Below are 7,000 nucleotides of genomic sequence, written 5' to 3' on the forward strand. Positions count from 1 at the left end.
AACTCAAGTATGAGGATGATCCGAGGAGTTCCAACTCAAGTATGAGGATGATCCGAGGAGTTCCAACTCAAGTATGAGGATGATCCGAGGAGTTCCAACTAAAGTATGAGGATGATCCGAGGAGTTCCAACTCAAGTATGAGGATGATCCGAGGAGTTCCAACTAAAGTATGAGGATGATCCGAGGAGTTCCAACTAAAGTATGAGGATGATCCGAGGAGTTCCAACTCAAGTATGAGGATGATCCGAGGAGTTCCAACTCAAGTATGAGGATGATCCGAGGAGTTCCAACTAAAGTATGAGGATGATCCGAGGAGTTCCAACTCAAGTATGAGGATGATCCGAGGAGTTCCAACTAAAGTACGAGGATGATTCGAGGAGTTCCAACTAAAGTATGAGGATGATCCGAGGAGTTCCAACTAAAGTATGAGGATGATTCGAGGAGTTCCAACTAAAGTATGAGGATGATTCGAGGTCTTTTTGAACTTTCTGCTCACAATTGAGTTTTTTTGGAATGCTAAGTGACACACAACACAACCAATACGCAGTAGAAAATTTAACATTTGAGAGGGGGAGTAAACTACATTGATTAATACTTAGACTACAAACCACAAACACAAAAGGCTCGATTCCTAATTAGACAAACAAAACACAAACACCGAAGGCCCTGTCTCTTAGCAAGTAGAACTCATGATTACTTGGAGGGAGTAATGAAGGCTTTCCAGTTGGTAGATGCCTTTAGAGACGTGGAGGTCACGGCCGTGACACCAGGTTCAGGGACACAGCTCAAGTAGAAACACGTATAGAGTAAAGGCACTGAGGGAGTGTCAAATAAAAAGGCTAACACACCTTCAAGAGACTTTAAAATACACAAAGGAGTCTTTTTGGAACTGAACCCAAAATTAAAAAGATAAAAAAAACTAAAGCTCTCTTAAATGACCCGCTCTTTAAAGAAACGGTCGTAAACCTCCTCTAAAATACAGGACAAAAGCACATCTCAAAGTCACACCAATATGGACGTTGATAAGTAGCTTTATGAAGTGTGCTATAAGGGGTTTTAGTCTCAGAAAAAAATAATTTTTAACAGAAGTTTATAGATGGTGTTTTGAAGAGAGATCGGTTTAAAGTCGCAATGTGTTGTGTGTTTTTTGTGGGGGTTTTTGTCAGGAGTGTGATGTATGCTAAGTTGAAAGTATAGCTTTAACAGTAGGGGGTCCTATTTGGGGGAAACAAAATTCAGATGTCAAAGCCCTGGGCCAGGGGATTTTTGGTGTTTTGGCTTGTGTCTAAAGCAGCAGTTCGACTAGCGTAAAGGAGCGCATGTCTTGATCTCTTCTGTCGTAGGGAATTCTTTGCCGTTTTGTACAAAATATTTTTGTTCGTTTGCGTCCGTCTGTCCTACATAGGGCCTGTTAGTGTTTGGTAAATATGTCCATTATTGTGTCCAGGTCGTGTATATATATATATATATATGGCTCCTTTTGTCTCGAAAGGCAATGGATGCGCCCAAGTGAGTCACTGGTTTTGGCTTAATCTTGAGACGGGGCAGAATCTGGTGTGGCTAATCAAGCCAATTCTAGAACGGCAGACTTTGCCACAATTCGTACATGTGTATGCCTCTGATTTAGGGCTAGCAGACAGGGCAGCTTTCTTTTTTTCCCTCTTGATTAAAGCCGCTTCAATTCTTTTGTTCTCAGCAAGGGTTGTCCCAGCACGCACAGTCTGTCTCCATGCACTCCGGTCTTTGGCTATGTTTTCCCACATACTTTCACTGATGCCTGAGGCTCTCATGTCTCGCTTGCAGACATCTCTATATGTTAGTCTTGGGCGGCACTTGGGTCTGACTCCTTCCACAAGCTCAGCATATAAGATATCTTTCGGGATTCTACCATCTGGCATGCGGGTGACATGTCCGAGCCAGCGTAATCTTCTTTGTGTCAGGAGAGCATACATGCTGTTCATATTGGCCAATCTCAAAACTTCCTGATTGGAGACATGGTCCCTCCAAGAGATGCCCATTATGCGTCTCAGGCAGCGCAAGTGGAAACTATTCAATCTGTGCTCTTGGTACATGTATGTTGACCAGCTTTCACTGCCATAAAGGAGAGTGCTCACAACACAGGCGTTGTAGACTAGGATTTTGGTCGCTGTGGTCAATTTACCATTTTCCCAGACGCGCTTGGAGAGTTTTGCCAATGCTGTGGTAGCTTTTCCTATCCTTTTTGCCAGGTCGTGTATATTATCTCTCTTATTATGTTGTTTATAGCTCTCTCAGTTTGAATGTTTTGTTCTGCCAATAAAAAAATATTTATTTGGCTCTTCGGTCGTTTTATTGCTTTTGCACCTCCTTTGAATTGATAATTGAATGAATAGTTCTTCTAATTGTGTTTGTATATGTGTTTTGGTGACTTCTTTTTCGTGTGTTAGTAAATTTGCAAGTCCATCTTTTTTTTTCTCTTTGATTGTTGCTAGTATTTGATTTTGCTGCTTAAGACCAGTACAGTAGTAACCCCGTTAACATCGACGAACAGAACCATTTTTAAGAGACATATATTACTGTCAAGACAAAGACTTGAAAGAAGCCCTCCTTTCTATTGATCAAGACTTCGACAGAGTTGACCATGACCTTTTCAAAATACTGGACAAACAAAGACTGGCGGGCTGCTGACGAAATATACAAAGCTGGTCTACACAGTTGCCACTAGCAAACTCATGATAAACCAAATCCTTAGCGACAGTCCCAATAAAAAGATGTTTCCCCTTTTTTATATTCACTCTGTCTAGAAGCCCTTTTGGGGACCATGAGACTAGACACTCTGTCTAAGAGCCCTTCTGGGAACCATGAGACTAGATAGCGGAATTAACGGAATCCAAATTACAGCACCCGTTTCCGCAGTTAAATTTAACCCTTACGCAAGTGACACCACCCTTTTCTCCTCCTCAGAAAAGGACAATCATAGACAAATTTATACAATTTGGGTCAAATTGGTCAAAAATCAACAAAAATAAATCTTGTATTATAGGACTGGGCAGGTGGGAAATCCCTCCAAACATCCCCTTTAACCTAAAAATAGAGAAAGAAATTAAAATATGCGGCATCACGTGGACCAGCAACCCAACATATTACTACACACAGCAGTGGGAGAATATTTAGGCTAAAAACAAAAACACACTTAAAAAGTTTCATTACGCAGCGACTACCATATTTGGTAAAGCAATTCTAGTTAACAACATGGTCATCTCGAAGATAATGTATTTAGCAAATATTACAGAGCCACCACCAACCTTCACACGAACCTCAAACACAATCATTAGGAGTTTCATTTTCAAAACATTATCAGAAGCATTAAACACACAACACTTATACATAACAAATAGGATGTAGGGATAAATTTACAAGACATTAGAACAAAAAATGCAAGCACGTAGATTAAAATATATAGGACAAGTAGCCAAGAAACCAAACAATTTTCCATTCACAATATACTATTTACTACTACGGCTTAAGGTTAGGCAGAATAATTCCAATATAAAAGGACATCCCAGATTACTTTGGTACAAACACATCCATTTTACAAGATCCATATCAAGAATATTTCCAGGCAATTAACATCTGATACGCAGTCAATTAAAAGACACATGTGCAACACTTAACAAGGATACAAAGACAGTTTGTGTGGACACAGAAACTTAAACTCGGCCAACAAAGTAATCCACCTAGAGACAGATGTATAAGTCTAGACATTGGTAGAGGATAGAACATAGATCTATTAGGCTGTAAAAAATATACTTAAAAAAATAATCAAAAAATGCATATCTATTTTACAGGATGTGACTCAAAAAAAAATGTAGAAATATTTATTAACTAAAACAAAAATATATTTCAACTGGGTCTCGACACCAGTACCTTCTACGTGTTGGGCAGATGTGATAACCACTACACTACGGGAACACATATTTAAATAACCTTATATTTAAAATCTTTCAATATACTTTCAGTTTTATAAACGTGCAGGGCCCACTGCGGTCGCATAGGCTGCAGTGGCCTAAGGTCGGCCCTGCAAAATCGCGGCGTATACTACGCCGCCGGTCGACTAGTGGTTTATTAATACAGAAGTCTTGTGTAGCATAGTGAAGTTGAAGTTATTAATAGTAATATATCTTTAAATCCTTATAATTTAGATTTAGTATTTAGGAAGATAATTGAACATAAAACTGACAACTACACTGCTTCAATAGATACATTTCAATATCTCAGCACTATCTAGCAAATGTTAAAATGGTTAAATTATCTTAAAGATGACTCTAACATTCCAAATTAGTATTAGGTCGTATAGTCAAAGTCTTTATTTCAGTGTGTGTGTACATGTGTACAAAGAGTTGGGGGTTGCGTGATGGAAAATCAAATCAAACTTTTTGTTATCTATTGCTTCGTGCTTGGAACAACTTGAGGGGAAAAATATGCGAGGTCTATTTCTTTGGAAGGGAAATGTAGTCCTACCTTGTGGTTAGATCCTCACATGACTGGAGTGTGTAGTCCTACCTTGTGGTTAGATCCTCACATGACTGGAGTGTGTAGTCCTACCTTGTGGTTAGATCCTCACATGACTGGAGTGTGTAGTCTGTCTGGTACACATTCAAAGAACACAGCCATCCCGTGGAAACGAAACCAGAAGAATGAGAACGTCTGTATAGCTTAGCTAGTAGAAACATTATACAGACAAGCCTTAATGATTAGCTTGTAGAAACATTATACAGACAAGCCTTAATGATTAGCTTGTAGAAACATTATACAGACAAGCCTTAATGACTAGCTGGTAGAAAGATTATACAGACAAGCCTTAATGACTAGCTAGTAGAAACATTATACAGACAAGTCTTAATGACTAGCTAGTAGAAACATTATACAGACAAGCCTTAATGACTAGCTAGTAGAAACATACAGACAAGCCTTAATGACTAGCTAGTAGAAACATTATACAGACAAGCCTTAATGACTGTATTTAAGAAACATGAACTTTAACAGAACTATTAAGCCAATTCAGACATAAAAAAATATGCAACACTGTTGTCTGAAGTCAAAGTTCAAAATATTTCAACAGAAAAGAAAATGTGTGTCTAAATGTGGACATTGAAAACTGACGGAGTTAGATTACACCATGAAATATACGGTCAACCGGAAATGTTTGTAGTCCTTTTTCCAAATGCGCAACATTGGATATTTAAATAGTTAAGGGTTTTTGGCACATCGGCACAATTTAAGCCACAATTTAAGCCATGTCGTGCCCATAATCCATCAAGGCTTATTACCCCTTCATAGCTCAAGAGTTAAATTTATACAGTTAAGTCATTAAAAACAAGGTCCATTCACAGCTCGGTAAACAAAGTAACACTTTATATCAAGTTATATCTGTTGTTGTAATTCTACGCTTTGTCAGACCCGGTGGACCGACACCTGACAGTTACACCACAACCTGTCTAAGTTAGTTGTGGGTCTCAGCCTCCAACCGATCCTGCCACTCTCGGTAGTTGGCAGAGGCTATACTCTTGACTCAGGTCATTCATTCAGCTCCTTCCCATCTACCATGTTTGTAGGACTTCATTCAGCTCCTTCCCATCTACCATGTTTGTAGGACTTCATTCAGCTCCTTCCCATCTACCATGTTTGTAGGACTTCATTCAGCTCCTTCCCATCTACCATGTTTGTAGGACTTCAATCAGCTCCTTCCCATCTACCATGTTTGTGCTGACTTCATTCAGCTCCTTCCCACCTACCATGTTTGTAGGACTTCATTCAGCTCCTTCCCATCTACCATGTTTGTGCTGACTTCATTCAGCTCCTTCCCATCTACCATGTTTGTGCTGACTTCATTCAGCTCCTTCCCATCTACCATGTTTGTGCTGACTTCATTCAGCTCCTTCCCATCTACCATGTTTGTGCTGACTTCATTCAGCTCCTTCCCATCTACCATGTTTGTGCTGACTTCATTCAGCTCCTTCCCATCTACCATGTTTGTGCTGACTTCATTCAGCTCCTTCCCATCTATCATGTTTGTGCTGACTTCATTCAGCTCCTTCCCATCTACCATGTTTGTGCTGACTTCATTCAGCTCCTTCCCATCTACCATGTTTGTCGGACATCATTCAGCTCCTTCCCATCTACCATGTTTGTGCTGACTTCATTCAGCTCCTTCCCATCTACCATGTTTGTAGGACTTCATTCAGCTCCTTCCCATCTACCATGTTTGTAGGACTTCATTCAGCCCCTTCCCATCTACCATGTTTGTGCTGACTTCATTCAGCTCCTTCCCATCTACCATGTTTGTCGGACTTCATTCAGCTCCTTCCCATCTACCATGTTTGTGCTGACTTCATTCAGCTCCTTCCCATCTACCATGTTTGTCGGACTTCATTCAGCTCCTTCCCATCTACCATGTTTGTGCTGACTTCATTCAGCTCCTTCCCATCTACCATGTTTGTCGGACATCATTCAGCTCCTTCCCATCTACCATGTTTGTGCTGACTTCATTCAGCTCCTTCCCATCTGTGACAGGTGGGGAAATGTGACGTGTGTTTGGCACGTTTTTGTCTAGGGGATGATTATTTTTAAAGCTATCACACCCCCACTTATCAGCATATGAATCGGGAGCAGACACGCAACGAGACAAAGCAATGAAAGATAGATACAAAAGTTAAAAATGAAGAATATTTATTTACATAAATATACATATAAGAATAAAAAGGGGGAGGGTTTGCATCTATCTCTAGTATATTCTATGTTTAATCATCACTCTTGCACCTAATAAGAGAGTATGTCACTTTGTCCTCTGACTTAGCTGGTTGTCCTGTTGATGTCTCAGCTGGCTGTGTCCTGGCTTGAGGTTCTGCAGCTGGAGGTGGCGCTCTAGCGGATAGAGGGACGCCGGTGATATAGTTCTTGTGGAGTCTCAATCCCCAAAATCTAATATCTGTAGTGGGCACAGTAGGGCGGGTGGCCGGCT

The 7,000-nt window shown here is 40.3% G+C and overlaps 1 protein-coding gene across 1 annotated transcript in view; it reads right to left on the minus strand.

Moving 5' to 3' along the window:
* The window catches only part of LOC106073784 (muscarinic acetylcholine receptor M5-like), a 269,944-nt gene extending 265,355 nt beyond the window's left edge, over positions 1–4,589 (minus strand). Inside the window, exon 1 of the mRNA XM_056024545.1 lies at positions 4,501–4,589. The gene's annotated coding sequence lies outside the window, so the exon portion shown is untranslated. The remainder of the gene's footprint in view (positions 1–4,500) is intronic.
* Positions 4,590–7,000: the final 2,411 nt, after the last annotated feature.

The sequence above is a fragment of the Biomphalaria glabrata genome, chromosome 3, assembly GCF_947242115.1.
Source record: "Biomphalaria glabrata chromosome 3, xgBioGlab47.1, whole genome shotgun sequence".
Classification (NCBI taxonomy): Eukaryota; Metazoa; Mollusca; class Gastropoda; family Planorbidae; genus Biomphalaria; species Biomphalaria glabrata.